Raw genomic sequence first — 26,637 nt, 5'->3', positions numbered from 1 at the left:
TTTTATATCATTTTGAACTTTATAACACACCCTATGAATAATTCACTTTGGTTGAAACTTAAGTGGCATCTAAAGGTGAATAAGTGAATACCTAGAATGATGAATTTTAAATATGGTCCCTGGGCACTTTAAATTCCTAAGCTGTTTTGTAAACTAAAAATAAAGTATAAAAAAGGTACACTAAAGTTTGAAAAGCTCTCATCCAGATCTCAAAAATAGTTACAGAAACTGAAAGCAAAACAATTAAACAAGAAACAATCAGCCCAATAGAAAATGTACAAATAACATAAGGTAATAAGAATGTGAGAATATACTGATGAAAATATAAAAAATTAAACCAAAAAGAGTGAATTTTCCTTAAAGAAGATAAGAAGGCTTGTGTTCTAGAAATTGCAGAGAATCCCAAATATCACAAAACAAACCGAAAATTTCTTAGAGGACATGTAAGTGCATCTGTTACTTGTAATTTTGTTATTATAAAGAATACTTCACCAAATTTAATTATGTTTTCAAAAAGATAGTTTGAAAATTTTTCAGTTTCATCAAATGAAAAGTTCGTGTTATCTTTTAATAGATAATTCCTGGGAGAAAAGCATTTTTAAATCATAAGAAAATTATTTTAATTTTAACTTTGACATTTCTCAGTATTCATGTGTTTCAGTGAAAATGTCAAATTATTTACACTTTGAATGAAATTATATTTTTAAAATCCTTTAGGTCATTTAATATAACAAATTAAGTGAAAATTAAGTTATACGACACAACTAGTAATTTTGCTGATATAAAGGCAGAGAATGCATATTTTATACAATAGATATACGACCATATAAATTATGTCCTTATTACTTACCTAATCATTGCTAAACCATCCACATATGCTAATGATCAAATTTTGATTAACTTCACTATTTTATCACTTTCAGTCATATGAAACCCAAAGTGTAACATAAATTGTTCTGTTTTGAATATTTCTGAAGTTAAAAGTACAGTATATTTTCTACAGTATTTTTATCTTGAATCTCAAGTTCAAAATATTAGGACATATGGGATATAGATTTTTATCCTTGCTCAGGGTCTTACAAATGATGGGAGTGGGCCTACAAAATGACATCATGTCTGTTTCTAGAAAAATGACAAAATTATGGCACACTTTAGAAAGAAACTGATAGTATCTTATCTGAAAATATATCATTTGGATTTAAATAAAAGTAATCCAGGCCAGGAACAGTGGCTTATGCCTGTATTTCCAGCACTTTGGGAGGCTGAGCCTGGAGGATAACTTGAGATCAGAAGTTTGAGACCAGCTTGAGCAAGAATGAGACCCTAGCTCCACAATTTTTTTTTTAATTTTTTAATTTTCTCTATACATATATATGTGTTTATTTGGTTTCCACTTTTTGCCTTCACAAAATTAAAAAGGCTTAAAATTTAATAACAATAACAGTGTTTAATGCAATTTTTTTACATTTCAAATTATTACTGGGATACAAATGTTTCTGGTTACATAGATCACTTTTATAATGCTTGAGTCATGGTTATAAGAGTGCCCATCACCCAGACAGTGCGCACTGTAGGTTTTCACTCATCCTCTCCTCTCCTTGGCCCCCTGTTTGATTTCTACTAAGTTTTACTGCCCTCTAAGCATGTGCGTGCTCTTCAGTTAGTTCCCATTTAATAGTGAGTAGTACCTGGCAGGGCATGGTGGTTCACACCTATAATCCCAGTGCTGGGAAGTCGAGGCTGGTAGATTGCCTAAGCTCATGAGTTCAAGACCAGCCTGAGCCAGAGCAAGACCCCGTCTCTAAAAATAGCTGAGTGTTGTGGCGGGTAAGTCTCCTATCTCAGCTATTTGGGAGGCTGAGGCAAGGAATCCCTGGAGCCCAAGAGTTTGAGGTTGTTGTGAGCTGTGACTCCACGGCACTCTACCAGGGGTGACATAGTAAGACTCTGTCTCAAAAAAAAAAAATAAAAGTGAGTACCAGTGGTATCTGTTTTTCCATTCTTTAGATACTTCACTTAGGAGAACGCTCTCCAGTTCTTTCCAAATTGTTGGAAAAGGCATTAAGTTACTGTTCTTCATGGCTGAATATTATTCCACATAGTGAAATGTAGACATATACCACGTTTTGTTAATCTACTCATGGGCACTTAGGTTGATTCCAAATCTTTGCGATTGTAAACTGTGCTGCAATAACATTCGAGTACAGGTATCTACAAAAGAATTAGCCAGGCGTGGTGGCATGCTCCTATAGTTCCCACCACTTGGGAGACTGAGATAGGAGAATCACTTTAGTCCAGAAGTTCAAGGTTACAGTGAGCTATGCTCAAGCCACTGCACTCCATCTTGGGCAGTAAAGCAAGACCTTGTCTCAAAAAAAAAAGGTAATGCACAGGAAACTTTTCAAAATAGTGAAGAAACTGGAAAGGCATAGGACAATAATTAGTGATGGTACTGTCAATTTTTATTTGTGACATGACTGTCATCCTTTATCTTCGATGTATTCCTTTATTAATTTTTGTATTTTCTAGATAGTATGAAGTAATCATATGGGATTTCATCAATATGAGATTATAATTTAAATATGCCTACTATTTTATTACCAAGATACACATAACTTTGAGCATTTCCATTTCCATGACCCCAGTGGTCTTCTATTCAGTTATTTGAATAATGCATTTCCTTAAACAAGATCTTTAAAGCAAAAGTAGTGATGTAAAATGTCATATTCTCTTTCCCTTTATATTAACTGGTCATAAAGAGTATTTGAAAAATTTAGTGGAGAAACTTCCTTAATTTTATGTTTCCTTTTTTTATCCTTTCCCCACCCCTCCTCTCCTTTCCTCTCTTTCACTCTTCAACATATACTAGGGTACCTTCAACAAATTGATCGCAACCCCTTTCTTTTATTTTCTTAGGACAAGAAAACAAAATCTGTCTTGCTTTGGTGACAATAAGGGTCTTATAAATTAAAGGTACATAGAGAAATAAGATACTGAATTTTGATGTTACAAATTTCTATGAGATTTAGAATCAAATACTACAAATATATTTTCAAAGCTGTTTCTTTAACTTTACCATTACAAACTTTAAAGTACAAGCTTCTCAGAAGCATTCATTCTTAACTGAAGGGCTTTCAACAGTACTAAAAAAACAAAAGTTAAACATTATGTTAAGTGAAATAAGCCAGGAACAAAGGTCAATTCTGTATGCTCTCACTCATATGTGGGAGCTAAAAAAGTTGATCTCATACAAGTAGGGAGTAGAATAGTGGTTACCAGAGCTGGGGAGGAAAGGGAAGAGGGGGATAGGGAACGGTTGGCTAATGGATACAAAATTACAGCTATATAGGAGGAATAAGTTCTAATGTTCTAATAGCACTATAAGGTGACTATAGTTAACAATAATTTATTATATATTTTCAAATAGCTGCATAAAAAGGCATACTATTCTAAAAGTGCCAATTATTTCTTAATTTCTTCAAATTCTATGTATCTTCAATAATATCAACATGACCTTTCCCCAGATCTCTGTATAACTCATTTTCCCTCCTCTTTTTCCAATAGTTGACTTTCTAACACTTGTCTTTCACCAAAAGCTTTTCCTGACAACTCTAAAATCCCTCCAACTGTACCTATCACTTGCTATATTATTTCTACAGTAGTTACCATAATCTGACATTTTATATATATTATTTATAGTATCATTTTTCTATCTAAACCTCCCCCAGCCTACCACCAGAGTAAAAACTACATGAGAGTAAGTGTTTTTTCTGTTTTTAATTTGAGTGTCTCCAGCATCAAGAACAGATCCTGGCTGTGCCTCAATATATATTTTGAATGAATGAATGAATAGGTACCACTGGAGATGTCTGGAGAAGAATGGGAAGGACATAATAGTTGAATGAAACATTTCCTACAAATTATTTGCCTTATTCCATTCAAAAATAGACAATGTATATGAGAAGTTCTACATAGTAATTGATTTTGTGTAGTAAGAATGATCTTTTTATATGGATATTAAAATTTATCAAAATTAACATATGAAAAATTACTCTCAAAAAACAAAATAAAAATAATTACTGATACAAAGGATATGTGCACACTTGAGATCCTCATTCAATAGCACCAGATTTTCAAAAATAGAAATAACCTAGGGCTCAATAATAAGCTAATATTTTAAAGATAGTATAATAAATCTCTGATTAAATTTTATGCAGCTACTAAAAGGCATATGCTACCATTCAGAATATCTAATGAAATGGTAAAATGTCCCCTGGGTGAGAGGCTCCTCTACAAAAAGAACTTTACCCTGTAAGTGAGAACAATGTAACCTAAAAATTGTACCCTCATATTAATTTGAATAAATTTTTAAAAAAAGAAAGATTGGGCAGCACCCATAGCTCAGTTGGTAGGGCACTAACCACATACACCAAGACCGGTGGGTTTGAACCTGGCCTGGGCCACCTAAAACAACAATGACAACTGCAACAAAAATATAGCTGGGCGTTGTGGCAGGTGCCTGTAGTCCCATCTACTTGGGAGGTTGAGGCAAAAGAATCGCTTAAGCCCAAGAGTTTGAGGTTGCTGTGAGCTGTGACGCCACGGTACTCTACCCAGGGGGACAGCTTGAGACTTTGTCTCAAAAAATTAAAAAAAAAATCAAAAATAAAGAAAGAGATTTTTTAAAAAATGGTAGAATGGTCTAGATAAAATCTGAAGTGAAGAAATAGGTTATGAGGTGGTATACAAAGCCAGGCTTCAAATATACGTAAACAAGAAAAAAGACAATTTTTTTTTTAAGAGACAGAGTTTCACTTTGTCACCCTCGGTAGAGTGCTATGGCGTCACAGCTCACAGCAACCTCCAGCTCTTGGACTTAAGTGATTCTCTTGCCTCAGCCTCCCGAGTAGCTGGGACTATAAGTGCTCACCAGAACACCTGGCTATTTTTTGTTGTAGTTTGGCTGAGGCCAGGTTTGAACCTGCCACCCTTGGTATATGGGGCTGGTGCCCTACTCACTGGGCCACAGGTGCCACCCAGGATTGCTTTCTTGATTCCTTTTTCAGATAGATTGTTATTGGTGTAAAGAAATACATGTGATTTTTGTGTGTTGATTTTATATCCTGCATCTTTACTGAATTTATTTATTGTTTCTATCAGTTTCCTTATGAAGTCTTTAGGGTTTTCTATATTTAGGACCATGTCATCTGAAAAGAAAAGGATAATTTTACTTCTTCCTTTCTGATTTGGGTGTCTTTTGCTTCTTTTTCTTGTCTAATTTCTCTTATTAGTACTTCCAGTACTATGCTGAATAGAAGCAATTATAGTGAGCATCCTTGCCTTATATGAGATTTTAGAAAAAAACTTTCAGCTTTTCCTGATTGATTATGATGTTAGCTGTAGTCTAATAACATCCTTTATTATGTTGAGAACATTTCTTTCTAAATCAATTTTTTTTGAGACAGAGTCTTGTTCTGTCACCCCAAGTAGAGTGCAGTGGTGTCATCATAGATCACTACAACCTCCAGCTCCTGAGCTCAAGTGACCCTCCTGCCTCAACCTCCAGAGTAGTTAGGGGTGAGGCATGAGCCACAACTACAGGCATGAGCCATTATGCCTGGCTAATTTTTCTATTTTTTTTTTTTAATAGAGATGGGGGTCTCACTGCTCCTCAGGCTGGTCTCAAAACTCTTGACCTCAAGCCTCACAGAATGCCAGAATACAAGGTTACACACTACACCTGGCCTCTTTCTATACCTGTTTTGTTGAGAGTTTTTTTTCTTATGAAAGGAGACAGACATATAAATCAATAGAACAGAACAGAGAACCGAGAAATTAACCCAAGTATGTGCAGTCAACTAATTTTCAGCAAGGGTACCACGAAGACACAGTGGGTAAAAGATAATATCTTCAATAAATGGTGTTGGGCAAACCACACATCTACATGCAAAAAATAAAAAATAAATAAAACTGGACCTTTATTTTATACCACACATAAAAATAAATTCAAAATAAATTAAAGACCTCAATGTAAGAACCAAACCCTTAAAACTCCTAGAAGAAAACATAAAATCTCTTTGACACTGGCCTCGGCAATGGTCTTCTGGATACCACACCAAATATTCAGGCAACAAAAGCAAATATAAACAAGTGGACTATATCAAACTAAAAAGTATTTGCACAGCAAAAGAAACAACAAAATGAAAAAACAGCCTGTAGATTGAGAAAAAATATTTACAAATCATGTATCAGATAAAGGGTTAATATCCAAAATACGTAAGGAACTCACACAATTCAACACATCATCATCATCAACATCGTCATCATCATAACATAATTTAAAAAATCAGGAAAGGACCTGAATAGACATTTTCCCAAAGAAGACATGAATGGCCAATAGGCATACATAGAGGGGCTCAACTTCACCAATCATCTGGAAAATGCAAATCAAGACCACAATGAGATAACCCCTCACATCCATTAGGATGGCTATTATCAAAAAGACAAGGAATAACAAGTCTTGGTGAGGATGTGAAGAAAATAGAACTTTTATACACTGTTGTTGGAAATGCAAATTGATATAGTCATTATGGAAAACAGTATGGAGGTTTCTCAAAAAATTAAAAATTGAATTACCATACAATCCAGGCATCCCACTACTGAAACACAGACAAAGGAAATGGAATCATCTGCACTTTCATGCTTATTGCAGCATTATTCACAATAGCCAAGATACAGAATCAACCTAAGTGTCTAACAACAAACGAATTAACAAAGAAAACATAATATTTAAATATATACACAATGGAATACTATTCATCCCTTAAAAAGAGGGAATTTCTGTCATTTGTTACAACAAGGATGAACCTGAAAGACATTACGCTAAGTAAAATAAACCAGGCACAGAAAGAGAAATACCACATGATCTCACTTATACATTGACTCCAAAAACAAATCGAATACATAGAAACAGAGAGTAGAATGGTGATGACCAGGGGCAATGTCATTAAAAAGGAACAAACTTGCAGTTATGAGCTAAATAAGTCTAGAAAGAATGAAAGAAAAGAAAAGATAAATATGTAATGTGATGGCTAAGTTAATTTGCTTGACTGTAGTAACCATTTCACTAGGTATATGTATATCAAAGCATCACGTTGTACATATATTTGAGGTTAAATATATGTAACGAAAGGAAACCATATATATATATATATATATATATCTGTCCCCCCAACCTGTGATTTCCATTAGCTAATGGAAGGCACCAGAATGCATATGGCTAGGTAGCCCAGGAGACAAAGACTCAGACATCATCTTAGCAGAGAAAGGTGGAAATTTGTTTCAAGGGTGAGGTGCATGCAAGCAAGTAACCATCACAAGTTGAATCTTCAAACTAGGTCCTACAATGACTCAACTCTTAAAACTGCATCAATACAAAATTAGAGAGCCTATACTTTAAATGGGTTGTATTTTAATAATGTCATTCCTATAAATGTGGTTTGCATAATTCCCTTTATTCAAAGATTACTGGCATGTATGAGCGAGGGTGTGAATTCGAGAGTAAATGGGATGGAGAAAGAAAGGTTATTTCACTGTGGTCAATCGATTTTTGCCAAAACTAATTGTAAAAAAAAATAAACAAGTATGATGTTAAAGTTTCCAGAACACTCTGACCCAGGATGACTGCCTCATTAAGTTTCCCAAACAGCACTGAACTTTCCATGGTTACTGCTCTCCCAGGAGATGACATATTCCTTCATCATTTAGTTAACCATCTGGTCAGAGCTTTGGATTTCCATACACTCTAAAAGTAATTTTTAGAGTATCACAGCTTTCACTAATGACAAATTACTTCCTGCAATTTTCACAAAGCTAAATAAACTTGTTAATTTTTCTGCAGAATAGTCTGAACAAATAAAACTCTTCACTCTTTTGTAGCCGTTCATTTTGCTTTATATTTCTAAGAAGTTTCTTTATGCATTAAACTCTTCCTTTTGAAGATAGTATTTTGAGAACATGCTCCAGAGATGCTTTAAATCTACTTTAAATGTCTTGATATGATATCTATAGTGTGACATTTTTGTTTCAGGCAAATTAAATAAATCTCTCATGCCATAGTTTATGAAATATAGAGATGGTCATATTTATATTATAAATTTTGAAACATCCTTCTTTTGGTAACTATACCCTTGACATATGAGTAAAAGTCAGCCTCTAAAAAGAAGAAAGTAAAAATCATTTTACCTAATATTGTACATTGGAAAAATAAATAACATTTTTATCCAGCACATTGTTTAGCCTTCACACAGTGACATCCTATCCATTTATCTTATTTTACAGTATTTAACCTTTTTATTCTGATACACATACACACAATGATGTGTGAATCAATAATGCATCAGAAAGCCAACTATCTGTAACCAATGAACTAGATGAAAAACATATTAATAACACTGAAGCAACATAGAATTTTCTATTGTGCCACCTCTGGTCATGAACATCCTCTCCTCATAAAAATAACCACTCTTGTGTCATTTATATTAATAATAATCATTCTATCACTTTCCTGCATAGTTTTACTAAATAAGCAAGTATTTTTTTAATATTTAGGTTTAATTTTGTGTTTTTTATAAAGATGTTATCATAAGTGGTCTTTAGTTTAACATATTTTTTAGAAGTTTCTGTTATTGCACGCAGCTTGTTTTTATCCATTTTCTTTTTTTATTTTTATTTTTATTGATTTATTTTTTTTTAAGCAGTTCTGGCCAGGGCTGGGTTTAAACCCGCCACCTCTGGCATATGGGGCTGGAGCCCTACTCCTTGAGCCACAGGCTCCGCCCTGTTTTATCCATTTTCATTGTTTCCAAACAATTTATTTGTATAAATTCTTTTCTATATAAATTATTTGTATAATTTCTTTCTCATATGACTTGATTTCAAATTTAGGCCAACTGTAATTTGGGTTTTTCATAAATAATGTTGTTAAGACCATCCTTTTATATGTCTCAATGCATGGGAGGAGCAAATTTAAGTTTTGAGCAGTCTAATTTTTTGATGTACTTTTCTATGAAATCTAATACAAGTTTATCATGTAACCAGTGCCAGCATCCAGATACAGAACAGCTCTTTCACCCCCTAAAACCTCTCTCACGCTATCATTTTGTAGTTACTCTATTATTAATCATTCAATTTTTTTCATGTGGTAAGAACACACATGCGATCTACCCTCTTAACAAATTTTAAGTGCACAATACAGTATTGTTAACTACAAGCACAATGTTGTACAGCAGATCTCAAGAATGTATTCATCTTGCATAACTTAAACTTTAAACCTGTTTAATAGCTTGTCATTTTTCCCTTCTCCCAGTCCCTGGCAACCATTATGCTATACTCTGTTTCTATGAGTTTGCTTATTTTACATACCTTATATAAGTGAAACCACCGGCTTATTTCACTTAAAATAATCTACAGGTTCATCAATGTTGTGCAAATTACAGAGTTTCCTTCTTCTTTGAGAAGGAATAATATTCCATTGTGTATCCACACCATGTTTTCTTTACTCATGCACCCATTGATGGACACTTGGCTATTGTGACTAATGCTGCAATGAACATGGAAACACAAGTATCTTTGAGGTTGCTTTCCTTGTTTTGGATATATACCCAGAAGAGGGATTGTTTAATCATACAGTAGTTCTATTTTTAGTTTTTTGAGGAACCTCCATACTGTTTTCCCACTGTGGCTACGTAATTTTACATTCTTGTGAGCAGTGCACAAGGGTCCCCTTTCTCCAGACACCTGTCCTTTATTTTTTCTAATAACAGTCAATAGACCAGGAATTAATTACCTATGTAGTTACATAGCGTAGTCAAGGTTACTTTTTTTTAGAAGGAAATATCTTTTGCAGCCAAGTATATTTGTGTTTTTCCAGCCATTTCTACCTTCTCTAATTCTCACACTCTTCAAATTTCCCCACTCCTTTACTCCTCTATACAGAGAATATTTTATTTTTCTTTGATTGTATCTTGTAGAATTATTGCCATCATTGACATATCAAATACTAATATTTATATTTTAAAAACAGGAAGGTAGTTTACTTTTTTTAGAATCAGGCAGATACCCATAAATCTCAGTTTTAAGAAATAGCCATAGAAACATGTCATAATGCGTGAGTGTTAACTAATAATGTCAGAAGAGAGAACACCACTTCCTGACCTTCACGCAAATTCTTTTCCTGTCCCATTGCTAAAGGACGGAGAGGCCTTTAAACTCTGCAACCTACTTAGCATGGCTGTAAATGTCATTCTTATTCATAGCAACATTTAATGCTTTCCTGGATTTTGCTAAACTATTTACCACAAAGATATATTGCAGAATTGAATTCCACAGCTTGATTGTGTACTGCATAAAGAATTGTGTTGTTCATCCGACTAAAATGGAATGCAATTCATTCTCATTGAGTCAGTTTGTTTCCATGATATGAGAATAGGAGGAGAAAATACCTTATGTTTTCAGTAAAACATTCATTACTTCTATAGCTGTTTTCCTTTTCATAGTTTACTTCTCCCCATTACTAAGTAAATCACACTGTAATGCCTTACAGTCATAATTTTTATATTTATTTTGGCCTTTTTACCCCACTTTAACATTTGGCCTGATTTTAATCTGTCACGTTTTACATAATCTTCCTTACAAATTGATTGCTGAGTGAAACTGATGTTCAAAAGAAATCTTACAAGCACTGCAAGGAAAAGCCATCAGCATTACACAGTTAGGAATAAATCAGAATTGAAAATTCAGAATTTTTAAGGTCTGTCCATATGACTTCTCCATGTTGTTTTTTCCCTTTTATATCTCCTAGAAAGTTACAAAAGAATTTCTTCTACCTGTTTAAATATATTCCAAAAACTTAGATAATTTAAAGCAAATATTTATATACAATTGACATTGAAATAAGTTCTTAGGTAATATTTATCTTTTAGACATGTGAAAGTGAATGCAAATATACTCATGTTAACTTTAAATACAAATAGCCTAGAAGTGAGTGTTCAAAAGACATTTAGAGTTTGCACTTCTGCCTATAAAAATGTTTCAAGAGCATTCTTCTAATACCAAATAAAAGGAATACAAGTATTTTAGCTACCAAAAAATTCTTGATAACATTCTTTTTGAGTGCAGAACCAATGGTATATGCATTACTAAAATATTTATTGCATATAACGGCAACTGAAAATAATTTTTAAACAACTGAAAATAAAAGACATATCACAATTTATAAATAATGTCCATAATCATATTGATACTCAAAAGAACAAAATGGCCATAAGAATTCCATGAAAATTAACTTAAATAAATAATGTACATAAATGGAGGTGAAATGGAGAGTTCATTACTATGAATTTAACTGGTTTTTGTGAGTTTTTTTTCGTATATTAGTTTGGACATTCTCCAGGGGTCCTCACACTATGGCCCGTGGGCCACATGCGACGGTGTGATTGTATTTGTTCCCGTTTTGTTTTTTTACTTCAAAATAAGATATGTGCAGTGTGCATAGGAATTTGTTCATAGTTTTTTTTTTTTTTTAAATTATAGTCTGGCCCTCCAATGGTCTGAGGGACAGTGAACTGGCCCCCTGTTTAAAAAGTTTGAGGACCCCTGCTTCATAGACTATTCTATGACCACTCAATCTAGAAGATGGCTAGGTGAACTCTTCATGGAAAGTGTAGTGCTTTTTACCCATTAAAAAAGTAATTGCTTAAACAAATCAAATGTGTATATATTAATAATATATCAAGATCTCTAACCCTCTAAACTACAATGATATAGTAATTTAACAAGAATTGCTCTGGTCTTCTACAAGCCTGTCAGTTCTAGGTTTTAATTATCTTCTCACCACCTCTAGGCCTTTTCATATTCAGACGGTATGTAAATTAATGTGGTCTTTCATTTTAAAAGAGTTAAGGGAAAAGAATTTCTCTGGAATTTTTCTCTCATTCCTGTGTTAACTACACATCTGCCTTCCTATAGAATGTAATTCATAAAGAAAATACAGAAACTTAATTCTTGAAAGTAGGATGAGTAGGAAATACACCTTGCTCTCAATAAAATAAACACCAATAAAACTCAGGACCTTCGAAGTATAATTGAGGAAAATTAGTTTAAAAATTAATTAAAAAATAATTACATCTTTGTTCAAACAGAGTTACTTGTTCAACAAACTCTTTTTAAGCACCTACATTTATGAGACACTGTTCTAAACTTGGGGCTACACCTGTAAACGAAAAGCGTACATCTTACATGGTAGGGAAGGAGACAAAAGATAAATTATGAAACACACATACATATAAAGGAAATGGGGTAATGACAGGGCGTGAATGAGAAGCAAATCTAAGGAAATCAGAAAAGTCTTTTCTTCTTACATGAAAGTTGATCAGAGATCAGTAGTAATGGAATGAGACATGGATGTCTGTCGGGGACAACACTAGAAATGATCGAGGCTGATTCCAAAATTTGGAGTCTGATTAACCAAAATGATGAATTACTATTGAATTGAATTACTATTGATGAATTGGCTAATCATCAGTCAATTACTATTGACTGAGACAAGAGCAAGTGGAGAAGAGGATTGGCAAAGCTTTGGAGTTTGGATTTGGACATGCTAATTTTGAAGTGCCTATTCCACTTTCAAAGGGAAATATCAGTTTTGCATGAGTTCTAGTAAGAGATCTACATTGGATTATAAATGTGGTAGTCATCAAAATATAGATGGCATGTAAAGCCATGAAGCTTGATGTGATCCATGAGGAACTAAGTCAAGATGAGGAGAGGAGGCCTGAAGACTGAATCTTGAAGCTTCCTCGTTATTGACAAAAAAGGAGGAGAATATAGCAATGGAGACTGAGAAAGAGCATTCATATAAGTCAGAGGAAAACCAAAGGAAAGCATTATTGTTCTGGTAGCCAAGTAAAGAAAAAACTGGAACTAAAAGAGAGTAAACAACTGTGTCAAATGCTGCTAACTGTCCAGTATGATAAATACCATATTGTGAACTGATCACTGGAACTTGGAAAATGAAGATCGTGATAAAATGTCACTAAGGCTGTTTTGATGGAGTTGTTTGATAGAAGTTTGGAGTGGGTTCAAGACAGAACAAGAGGAAATAATTAAAGACAATGTATAAATCGCTTTCTTGAGAGTTTTCTTGAGGTAGCTATAGAAGGATGCTGAGTGGAAAGTTTTGTTTGGTGAAGGAGATAGTACAACCTGTTTCAGTGCTGGTGAGAAATATCCAGAAGAGAGGGAAACTTGAGAAATATCCAAAAAGAGAAAGAGAAGAAGAGAGTTATGTCTTTGATTAGGCAAGAGAAAGTCTGATCCAGTTCACAGGTCTGAGGGTTAGACTTGGATAGCATCGATAATCATTCTTTCAAAGCAGTAGGAGGGAAGGGAAAAGATAGGTTTCTAGATGAAAGCAGATTAGTAGCTGTGGTGCTCAAAATGGAATCTTTTATCTGCTATACTCTATTTCATCAGGAAATAACAATAATAAGAGTCATTAACTGAAAGTAAATAAAACTCATCTTGGCAAGGAAGAAAAGAAAATGAAACTAAATAAATCAAAGGAAGTATTCGTACATTGGTGGGAGGAAAGAAGGTAAGAAATAGACCTTTACAAAAGTAGAAGAAATGGATTAGGTAAATCTGGTATGACTGCATTGGGTCTCATGCATTTACAATGACATCCTGTTAGGACTTTTGTGTGTTTTCCCACTTGTAGCCAAAATTTCTAGATTTCATCTATTGAAAAATGTATCCACAGACCATGTGAGTAAGTGACAGGACAGAATTATTTGAAAGATAAAAGATAGATAAGGAAGGCAACAAAGGGGATCTCAAGTGGGAAGCCCATTTGGGCTTTCTTTCTAGGGGTTTATATACTGCTTTTCCTATCTTGCAGACAGGGGGTTTTGGGGATATGGGATGTACGTCTGGAATATGTTTGGCCATCTTTGATACCAGGTGGCTATGTAAGACTTAAAAAGACCAGGAAAGACAATCGTTTGGTACCAGAGATCTGTGGGCAGAAGTTAATTTTAAAACTGCCATGGCGAAGAGGAATGCCATCTTGCTGTCTTACTCCAAGTGAGTTCTTCTGTGGTAGCTCCAGGTAGAATACTCGCCAGGCTGGTTTTTATGAGCCTGCGTCTGGAGAAGTGGTCTGCAAAGGGCCTATTTGTGCCTAGAGATGGGGTTTGTGATAAGACTGATTTCTGAACCTACTTAGGCCTAGAAAATGGGGTGTCCATGTCCAGCCCTGAGTGGGGGAACCCTATATCACACTCAGGTTTAACTGGTTAGGCACATGTCATAAAATAGGCAAAGAATTGTATTTATCTATGGTTGGAGTTTTGTTGAGTAAGTACAAAGAAGAGAGAGGGGACAAAGAAAGTGGAAGTGTATGTGAGGGAAGCTAAGCTGGGTAAGAATGAAAATGAAGACTAAAGGAAAACAGGATGAACTCTACACCTGACAAATAAATTAAAGACACAGATAGGTCCTGTCCTTTGCAGCCATCTTTGATACCATGTGGCTACCTAAGACTTAAGAAGACCAGGAAAGACATCAGGGATGGTGCCTATGTTGTGGTTTCGGAATTGTCAGTAACTTAAAAACTTCAAGTCATATTATGTTTATAAAATGTCTGAGTTATTTGTAAGGTATAATACCTTGGCTGTTTAGATTAAGAAACTGAGTCTTTTCTCTGTCAAAAATAAGATTTATGCCTTTTAAAATCTTCTAATTATCAGTTTAACTAAGTAAATGATTCGTTTTATAATAACTATGATCCTATTTTATAAAAAGTGTTTTTTTAGAAATGAAAAAAATTAAACAGAAAAAATAACGTTGTATAAAAAAAAGATCATGTGTGATAAATTTTGTCCTAAAACAGAATGACTGGTTATTTAAGAAAAGGCAGGGCAAACCAGAAGATTTAACATATTTATAAATTGTCTGTACAAGTTAAATAAAACTCATATAAAAATTTACATGTGATCCAGTTAACTATACATTGCCTTTAAAATCTTTTGGCCTGTAATCCTATTTAAACAAATGTTTTAAGCCCTTAATATTTGACAAACCTACCAAAATCAAAACTCTAAATTCAGTCTTTTAAAATATTAAAACCAGCTCAGCACCCGTAGCTCAGCAGTTAGGGCACCGGCCATATACACCAGGGCTGGCAGGTTCAAACTTGGCCCAAGCCTGCTAAACAACAATGACAACTACAACAAAAAAAAATAGCCAGGCGTTGTGGCAGGCACCTGTAGTCCCAGCTACTTGGGAGGCTGAGGCAAGAGAATTGCTTAGGCCCAAGAGTTGGAGGTTGCTGTGAGCTGTGTTTTACTTTTTTTTTTTTTTTTTTTTTGAGTTTGTCAGGTCTTTCTCTCTAAGTTTTGAGGAAAACTGGGTTACTGGCTGGAATGTACATAGGCTTTAGGAAGTAGGGTAAGGAGCCACCTTGTAAATAATTTAGCATGGCATAGTGTAGTTCAGGTGGTGGCTGGGCTTGCCATGACAGAGATGAAAAGTCATCTGCTGGAGGCCTTGAAAAAGTAAGGAAGGCGTCTTGGGTACAGAGTCTAAGGCCAGTTGAGTAAGTTTTTTGGTTTGAGTGGGTTGGTTACTGGACTGTAGGATCTGGAAGATACATCTCAAAAACAACTCCAAGGTAAAGAAGTAAACAGAGGTTTAATCTGGCTTTTTTACACTGACAGGGATGAAGTCAAGGTTGTGTCTGGGGTAAGAGAATGAAATTACTTAGTAGTCACTTACAAATATCTGTAAGTTCTGGGTTTTGAGGTTAAGATTTGTATGATGAGGACATTAGTATTTTTATTTATAGTCTTAGCACAGTTTTTAAGATAATACTTAGTTTTAGAGTCCCTATAGAACTGATCTGAAGTTCTGGGCAACTTAAGTGAAAAATTTTGAAAATTAGCTAGGTGCGGGGCCACTTGTGAGGCCCTGTTGTAGCCATTTACTGTAACTTTTTTTATTCAGGTTTTAATTTTTTTGAGGTATATATATATATACAGACACAGTAGATAGTGTTTAACATTGTATAGATTTTTCCCAGAGTGGCTAACAAGCGATCTTTGTGAGCCTTAAGGCTTTTCTAGTTTCTTTCCTATTAGTCTTAGAGACAAATCTCTAATCACACCTCTTTGGCATACAATCTGTAGACTGGGACAAATATTCACTAAACTTTTTTTTTTTTTTTTTTTGTAGAGACAGAGTCTCACCTTATGGCCCTCGGTAGAGTGCCGTGGCCTCACACAGCTCACAGCAACCTCCAACTCCTGGGCTTAAGCGATTCTCCTGCCTCAGCCTCCCGAGCAGCTGGGACCACAGGCGCCCGCCACAACGCCCGGCTATCTCTTGGCTGCAGTTTGGCCGGGGCTGGGTTTGAACCCGCCATCCTCAGTATATGGGGCTGGCGCCTTACCGACTGAGCCACAGGCGCCACCCAATATTCACTAAACTTTTGTAATGTTATTTCTGGGGCAGTCATTTTAAAATATGTCAGAGACATGTACATTGGGGTTAATATTTTTTTTATTATTTTTTTTTTTTTTGGATTTTGGCCGGGGCTAGGTTTGAACCCGCCACCTCTGGCATATGGGACCGGTGCCCTACTCCTTGAGCCACAGGTGCCGCCCTGGGGTTAATATTTTTAACTTTTTTTTTTTTTTAGTGTCTCCTTTGAAATTTAAAGTTGTTTTCTTTGTTTGTTTGTTTTTTGAGACACCCTGAGTAGAGTGCTATGGTGTCACAGCTCACAGTAACCTCAAACTCTCAGCCTCAAAGGATTCTCTTGCCTCAGCCTTCGCAGTAGCCAGGACTACAGGCACCCTCCACAACACCTGGCTATTTTTAGAGATGGGGGTCTCACTCTAGCTCAGGCTGGTCTCAAATTCCTGAGTTCACACAGTCCACCTGCCTCAGCCTCCCAGAGTTCTAGGATTACAGACCTAAGCCATGGAACCTGGCCTGAAATTAAAAGATTTTATATATTAAAACTTAATATGTTATCTCAGGGCTAAGAAGCAGGAAGAAAAAAACTACTGTATATAATTCTATATTTGTTGGCCAATCTCTTAAGTCTTCCTAACAGATCAGTTTAGTTAAACAGCTATGTCTCATTTTGTCAGCTGGCATTGCAGACCAGGCTGGAATTTAATACTGGTGGGCTCTGGTTTCTTATTTTTTGTATTATATTTTTCTCTCTTTAATTTTTCATTTTACAAAAAAAATTATAGCAGAATTAATGTAATTGTTAAAATAACTGTACTTTCAGTATACTGTGTATGATTATTTGCATAAAGTGCAATAAGAATTATTATTAGCCATATAGCCTTTTTGGTTAAATTGGTTTTGTTGGAACTTTTATAAGTAATCTCAGGTTTTAAACTATTTATAACATTCAACAATATATATACTTATAAATAAAATTTAGAAATATTTAATATCTTCTCTCCTTGATTTCTCCAGAATTTAAAAAACATTTATAAATATTATTAATTTCTTTTTTAAAATTATTTATTATTTATTTTTTGTAGAGACAGAGTCTCACTTCACTGCCCTCAGTAGAGTGCCATGATGTCACAGGACTCACAGCAACCTCTAGCTCTTGGGCTTCCGCGATTCTCCTGCCTCAGCCTCCCGAGCAGCTGGGATTACCGGCGTCTGCCACAACGCCCAGCTATTTTTTGGTTGCAGTTCAGCCGGGGCTGGGTTTGAACCCGCCACCCTCGGTATATGGGGCCGGCGCCCTACTCACTGAGCCACAGGTGCCACCCAATATTATTAATTTCTAACAATATAATTATTTACATAAAGTCAATGAGAATCTATTTTCTTTTATTAAACACAATAAAAAATACTGGTTATTTTACCAAGACTTTATCTAAAGTGACATTTTCAGAGATATCCAGACTATGTTAAAAAAATTAAAGTTTACTTTATAAAACCAATAAAAAGCCCCTTAAAAACACTGGCCAAATACCTCATCATTAACATTTCTGATCTACAATGAATAAAATAGTCACTTTCTAACAACTGCAGGAATCCCAATTTACTTTAAGATCTCGAGAGAAGAGGAATTTACCCAATAAATACAGATATCTAATGATACAAATAAAACCTAGACTCATAAAAGACTTTCAAGTCTAATCTGAGATTCCTTATAAAAGGTTTTAACAAAGCCAATTTAAAAAAAAAAGCTTAGATGACTAATAATTATTCTTACTACACTTTATATAAATAATCAGATCCAATATACTAAAAATAGTTTAACAATTAAATTAATTCTACTATAATTTATTTTTAGTAAAATAAAAAATTTAAAAAATATATAATTCAAATAATAAAAAACTATGACCCACCTATATTAAATTTCAGCCTTGTCTACACTGCCAGCTCATAAAGTAAGACAGCTATTTAACTGAACTACTCTTTTAACAAGACTAAACAGACAATAGTCAGATTTACTTTGATTTATTTTTTCTTCCTGCTTTTTAACCCTAAAATAACATACTAAGTTTTAATATATAAAATCTTTTAATTTCAAAATAAACACTGGAAAAAAAAGTTAAAAATATTTACCCCAAAATGCATGTCTCTGACATATTTTAAAATGACTGCCCCAGAAATAACATTACAAAAACTTGCTAAAAATACTTGTCCCAATCTACAGACTATATGCTGAAAAAAGTGATTAAAATTTTGTCTCTGTTTCTAAAACTGGTAAAAAAAAAAACAAAAAAAAACTTAAAGCTCAACAAAAACTACCTGACTACACTAAAAGAAATCTGTATAATATTAAACACTACCTACCGTGTCTATATAAATACCTCAAAAGAAATTTAAAACTAAGGGGCGGCGCCTGTGGCTCAGTGAGTAGGGTGCCAGCCCCATATGCCGAGGGTGGCGGGTTCAAACCCAGCCCCAGCCAAACTGCAACAGAAAAATAGCCGGGCGTTGTGGCAGGCGCCTGTAATCCCAGCTGCTTGGGAGGCTGAGGCAAGAGAATCGCGGAAGCCCAAGAGTTAGAGGTTGCTGTGAGCCGTGTGACGCCACGGCACTCGACCTGAGGGCAGTACAGTGAGACTCTGTCTCTACAAAAAAAACAAACAAACAAAAAAAAAACTAAATAAAAATTTCCCAGTCAGTGGTGCAGCTACAACACAGCTTCACAAGTAGCCTCACATTTAACTAATTTTCAGAAATATTTACTTAAATTGCCCAGAACTTCAGATCAATTCAATAAAAACTCTTAAAACTAAATATTATCTTTAAAACTATGCTAAAACTGTAAATAAAAGTACTAATGTTCTCATCATACAAATCTTAACCTAACTTATAAATATTCATAAATAACTACTAGTTTCATTCTTTTACCCTAGACACAACCCTGACTCTGTCCCTGTCAATATAAAAATGTCAAATTAAAGCTCTGTTTACTTCTTTAACCTAAACAAGTTTTAAGTTATATCTTCCAGATCCTAAATTCCAGTAACCAACCCACACAAACCAAAAAGTTTGCTCACCTGGCTTTAAACCCTCTACCCAAGATGACTTCTTCAAGGCCTCCAGCAGATGACCTTTAATCTCTGTCATGAAAAGCCTGGCTACCTCTGGAATACACTATACCACACTCTCAATTACTTTAAAAAAATAACTGTACTTGCTGTACTTCCTAAAACCTACATACGTTTCAGCCAGTAACCAGTGATAGGGCCAAATGTAGGGACCCACCCAGCCAGGAAGATATGAGTGCATGAACGCCTGCCCAGGAAGGAATGAATGCACCAGTGCCTACCCCTCTGGACTTTTATATTCCCATCCACCTTAACCCATGTGCTGACTTCCTTTTCCAACTCAGCTCTCACATCCCTGAGTGGAATAAAGTCTCTGTTGCCCACACAGAACCTGGACTCTGATTCCTTTCATTCACATCTCAGAATAATCTCTCATTTTCAGTCCTTAATCTCTCAACCAGGTTATCCTCAAGACTTAAAAAAAAAAAAGAGAGACCTGACGAACTCAAAAAAAAAGTAAGCTGGCCTCTGAGACATCCTACTTACAACCCCTACAACAGTCAAATTGTCTGAATTACATCATTCCCACTTCTAGCCTGATCCCCCTAAAAAATCCCAACAAACTCAAGATAGACCAATAGACCCTAGAACTGTGCAGAGACAAAAATTAAAATTTCAGTTGTTAAGATAAAAAATATATTATTCTCAGACATCTTTATTTGTTATCATATTTAATGTGCCCGTTATTACCTTTTAACTGTGCTACATATTGCTCCCAATATAACTTTAAAGCTATCCCTTACCCAAATAAGTAAAATCCCAAGATAAATACAATAAATCATAATCATTATTTCCATTTAAAATCTATTTCATAGATATGAAATGTAATAATAAACCTGAAAAAATGAAAGCACATATAGTGAGAATAAGATAGAGTCTGTCTGGACCACAGCTGGTCCAGTAAGTTTAAGGCCTGCCTGACCTTGACCCCATCTCCCATTCTTACTGTTTTGTAAATTTAACTCCTACCCTTGAGTAGTTTATGTGGATTGATTTAAGAGATCAACTTTTAAATTAAAATGTTAATTGTTTATAAGTCATGAGTTCTGCCAGTCATCATTTAAAATAAGAGTTAACATGGTCTTCACTTTGAATTTAAATATATAAAATTATGATGTTGGAAATGAGAGAACAGAATAGTCTTGAGAAGCCACTCTCACTGGTCTCCTGAATTCTGGCCTTCTGTCAAAGTTTGGTGGACCTATCTCTGTCTCTACACGTTGGCTAACAGTGATAGGTGGCCAGACTATCTTTGTCCGGTAATGTCCAGTAACTGAAGGAAGGAAGAAAGGAAGGGAGGGAGGGAGGGAGGGAGGGATGGAGGAAGGAAGGAAGGGAGGGAGGGAGGGAGGGAGGGAGGGAGGGAAGGAAGGAAGGAAGGAAGGAGAAACACCAAAACAGGTTTTAGTGGCAAGACAGGTTGGGGAAGGAGAAAGGAAGAGGCTTGGCTAGCAAAGGTGGTCTTGTAATGCAGATGAAACCTCTCCCCCTTAGCAGCTCTCAGAGAGAATAGATAATGTTTGTTTGTTTTTTTCAGACTCTCAGTTAATCTTTCATAGATCAGGACAAGAGAGAACCTCACAGAAAGTCTAGTGGTATCAATGTGGATACAAATCTCCCTCTACCAAAAATAGCTTTGAAGGACTACTTTTGTCTCCTTGACCCATGGCAGCCATTTCAAAAAATATCAATGAAATATATTTTGGAATAAAACACTCTGATTTCCCTCAGTGTATTCCCAGAATGGGGGTTGCTGGATCATACAGTTGTTGGATTTTTAAGTTTCTGAGCAACCTTCCATACTAATATCCATAATGAGTGTACCAATTTGTATGCCCACCAATACCATGCAAGGATTCCCTTTTGCTATCTCTTACTGATACAGGGTTCCCCTGCTCGGGGCTGGACAGGAAACCCTATTTTCTAGTCGTGGGTGACCTCAGAAATCAGTCTCGTCACAGACCTCCATCTCTAGGAACAAATAGGCCTTTTCCAGGCCACATTATCTGTGTTCCAAAAAGGAAAAAAAAAAGCAGCGGTGAGGTGATCAGTTCTGGGGGGTTCCTCCTGCAGTAGGGAGCACACACCCTAATGCCTTGCCTGAGGCAAAAACTTCAAAGATCTCATTCCTTTGCTAATTTTAGGATTATTTTCTGCCTGTAGGCTTCTGGCCAATTGTGACTCATCAGGACATACTCCTCCCCAAATACACTGCCAGAGGATAAGAAAAGCAGTATATAACCTCCTAGACAGAAAGCCCAAGGCTCTGACTTTCTCCCCTTCTTATCCCTTTATCTTTCAAGAAACTCTGTCCTTTCAATTACTTGCTTACTGGATTGGTTCATGGTTTCATTCTTCAAACCTCAATATTAAGGACTCCCTGAAAAGTTCTGGCTATAATAGTACCACACAAAGGAATTATCACACCCCAAATGCCAACCTACAAAACATGACTCATACCCAAGGTGCTGATAGATAAATGCAGGTGTTTGCTGTACACAAAATCACTGTCTCCCAGCAGCAGACAAAGGTCATTTTAAACCAGTTTCTCAACCTTGAAATATTGCCATTTTGCACTGGATAATTATTTGCTGTGAGGTCCTATCCTGTGACCTGTAGGGTGTTTAGAAGAATACCTAGCTTATTTTCTTACTTCACTCCATTGAAGGCATGTAACAATAGTCAACCAATTTCATGAGATGTATAATTACCATTGTCTTTGTATCTTTGAAGCTCAAGTACTAGAGCTATTACAGAACCAACAACATACCCTTTGCCCAAATCTCCACATGTTAAGAGTCTTTGTATTATGAAGCTAAAGCACTCCAGGCATTAGCTCTACTCCCCTTAGTACTAGAAATATGGCCCTTGTTACTATCTGACCAGTAATTGATCCAATTTCAGAACCATTGCTCCAGTCTGGTTCCTAAAACTACTGTCACTTCCAATTTTCTAACTTTGGGTTCCTTCAGCAATTCTGAGGCCAGAATTTGAGTGAAAGTGGTTTATGTGGGAAATGATCCCAGAATCTAGAAACTTTAATAGAGGAACGAAAAAGTGAGACAAAGAAAAAAAAAATCCGTAAAGAATTTGTTATCCATCAGCTAAATTACGAGGTTATCTTGGGCTCAATCAGTTGGAACTAGGCTCTACAGGTGTCAACTCAAGGATAAAGGAGGCTGCTTCCCACTGTTATTGGCTGAGGACTGTTTCTAGCAACATTAACTCCTGGGGCTTTGAGCCTTCCCCACGCATCGGCTGAGACAAAGCCTTCAGGTGGAGAGCTGCTGGAGCTCCCAGGAGACCCTTGGCACACACTGAAATGATGAGTGTAAGGGGCATACACACAACGCACTGACAGCATCTGCTACTATCTTCCACTGTCCCTGGGCTTCTCTTTCTAACACACAAATAGGATGTCATTCCCTTGATTAAAAATGTTAAATAGTTTCCGAATTTTTTTTAAAATGCAAATAACAAAGTGAAGTGTAAGAGATTCCTCAAAACATTTTCCAAATCTACCTCACAAGTTATTTTCCAGGTATCTCCTTTTTCTCTTCATTATCCACTTTAGTGAGTGACTTTTTATTTAACTTGAATTCATGTTCTACTTCCATTACCTGGCAAAGGCAGAGTTCTTTCCCAGGGAGTTAGAGAAGAACCTCATATAGTTGAGACTAAAAAGTTCACGTAAGATGTGCTTTGTCTGTCCGCGATTGAGGGGTCCAATAAACTCTCTACTAGCTTACTTAATGATCAGAAGTAATCTGGGTGTATAATTTTTTTAAAAATAGAATTTTCCAGGAATCTTAATCTCCATATTCAAAATACAGATCTAATGTGTGGTATGTCTTATATGACGTAAGTAATTTCTGTTATTGCAATAAAATTATTGCTAGTTTGTGTAAATGGAAATAACTGGTTCCATTTTCCAGAAGCTAGGAAGGTGGGAGCGAATTCAATGAACTCCTCTTTCCCTACTGCCCCTTACTTCCACACATCATAGATGATATGCCTTGCTGGGGAGCTGCTCTTTCAGGTGGTTTAAAATAGTACTTCCCATTATGCCCTTTCCTACTAGTGGTAGGAACCACTGAACACGACAGTAATGGAATAGTTTGAGTTTCTCACATTCTCCCTGAGAGCAAAATGCTTTATTGGCTAGTTACCTGATTGAGGGCGCCAAGGCCATGCTGGATAAACGAGGAGAGGGGTAGACCCCATATTGTTAAGATTCACTCATTACTCTTAGTACCACGCTGTGGGGGTAGAAATTTCAAACTACTTCTTACTTTAATTTGTGATTTTTGATCACAGTGAAAAGGCAATACATACATTGAAATCCCGTTGGGAAAGTCACTTTGTTAACCCACTAACTAGCCTTTTGTCGTATATTCCATCATATAGTACGCCAATTTTGGATTGTTGAGTGGAAATTTTCCAACAATATTGTACATCCTAATAAAATGAAAATATTTCCAATTATTTACATGTTCCTTTATGTCTACATTTTTAATTGTCACATTTTAGTGTGTATTTGCTAATGTACAAATGAACTGAATTAAAAGCATAAAAGAAAAATATACCAAAAGTGATATAAAATGTTTAGGATGGAGAGTGTATTGGAAACCACCCCCTGGGCCTCCCAGTTCTTTCTTCAAAAGCCAACTGAAACATTCTCTTTTATGATTTTATCTTTATCTTTGCTACATTACAAAGCACAGCCCCTGCATTTCACGTCATATATTTTCTCTAAAATAAAATCAATAAACGCAGTAAAAATGAACTTCTTGAGTGATTCTTTTACTGACAATTTTCTAAGGATTTTCCAAGCATATACTACCTATTTCTTTAAGTGTAACTATGTATTTCGATATAAGAAAGGGATGTGAAAGATATGTTATTATAAAAATTCTTCATAAATATTTAAGTGACATAATATATTGCAAATATTTTTGGGTTTTTTTCTGTTGGAAAAGTGGCTTATATCAGGATTTTATACTGTGGTAATAAGTACATGTTTTTATTTATATAAAATAATTATGTTTTAGAAAAGATACATTTGAAAATAAAAATAAATCTTGAGGTATAAGACATTAATAACATGGGAATCAAAATGCTTTTTTCAAAGGCTCAAATATTTAATGTCAAGTTTGAATGTTATATCCATGATACAGCAATTAAAAGATGAACAGGCCATTATGTTAAGGTTAAATTGTCTAAAAACAAGCTTGCCGAGATCTACATAAATATTTCTGATTCCTGAATACTGAAATCCTTTTAGACAATAGCAAAGCATTTAAAATTTGATATGATTTTTTTTTAGTCCTCTTGTTTTGGCACCAAAAACAGAGCTAGAGAGTAGGAATAAAACCACAATTCAACAAGCCATTTCAATAAAGCATATTAAATATGGAAGGGTACAGTAGAGATAATAAAGCCAGTCGGCATGTGAGTGTGGTGTGGCATATCAGAAAAGCTGTCCTGGGCTCGGCGCCTGTGACTCAAGCGGCTAAGGTGCCAGCCACATACACCTGAGCTGGCGGGTTCGAATCCAGCCCAGGCCTGCCAAACAACAATGATGGCTGCAACCAAAAAATAGCCGGGCATTGTGGCGGGCACCTGTAGTCCCAGCTACAGGCAAAGCACAACACCTGCATTGGGAGGCAGAGGCAGGAGAATCACTTGAGCCCAGGAGTTGGAGGTTGCTGTGAGCTGTGATGTCACGGCACTCTACCCAGGGCGAGAGCTTAAGGCTCTGTCTCAAAAAAAAAAAAAAAGAAAGAAAGAAAGAAAGAAAAGAAAAAGAAAAAGAAAAGCTGTTCTGGAGGAACTGTAGTCCAGTGGATATTGGAGGAGTAAATAAATCATACTGCTATGAGCAATCTTATTCTTCCTGCCTTCAGTGAATAGACATAAATATTGATGTCGGATTACACATACACACACATACATATATATCATGTCCCAAAAGTTACCCCTAGAGGCACCATATCTAGAGAAAATAGGAAATTGTAGCTAAATATACCTTTATTTACAAAATACTCATAACAAAATTTTACGAAGAGTTGATAAACACGTAGAGAATATTTTTTAAAATATTTTGAAAAATTTTGTAATGGATATTTTGTAAATAAAAGTGCATTTAGCTACAACTTCCAATTTTCCTATATATGGTGACTTTAGTAACTTTGGGGACACCTGTATATGTTCAGTTTTAGTAGATGCTGCATAACAGATTTACAAACATTTTTCCCAAATTACACTCATAGCAGCAGTAAGGGACAGTGTCATGTGTCAACCTTGTTACTTCTTAGGAGATGAAATAAGGGCAAAGGAAGGTAGAGACTCCTTGAGGTGGAGTTTGGAGCTGAATGGGGTGCTCCAAGTTGACGGAAAGTACCTGCAAAGGCCTACAGAGAAGGGAAAAACGTGGTTTATATGAGCAACTGAAGGTTGCATGATGATAAGCATTGACAGAAAATGGGACTGAACAGTAAGTAAACAAGCATGAGATCATGAGAGGCCTTTCGCATCACATGAAGAGGTATGAAATTTATCTTTAAGATACCCAGGAAGAGTTTCTTACTGAGAATTCATTCATTAAGGGGGTGAACGTAGGCGCTAAGAAGGTAAGAGCCATAAAGACTAATTAAACCGTGATAAATATAGATGAGAAAATTATACCCTGGATCACTGTACTGTTAAGTGGGGACTTGATAGCTCTGTAACAGGAAAAGTAAATAAAATGTATTATACTTAGCAGTTGTGAGAGAAGGAGGCTCAATATTGTTCATACTGAGTTTGAGCTGCTTCTGAGACACTTAAACAGAAATCTCCTTTCTAGAGACCATAAAATATGAAGATCTGAGGCCCAGGAAAGAGATCTGCACTTGTGATTTTGGCATGTGAAAGCTGCTTATGGAAGTCTGAAATTATGACTGTGTAGAACTGAGCTGCCCAATATGTTTCCATA

The sequence above is a fragment of the Nycticebus coucang genome, chromosome X (genome assembly GCF_027406575.1).
Source record: "Nycticebus coucang isolate mNycCou1 chromosome X, mNycCou1.pri, whole genome shotgun sequence".
Taxonomy (NCBI): Eukaryota; Metazoa; Chordata; class Mammalia; order Primates; family Lorisidae; genus Nycticebus; species Nycticebus coucang.
Note: the sequence above shows the minus strand (reverse complement) of the source record.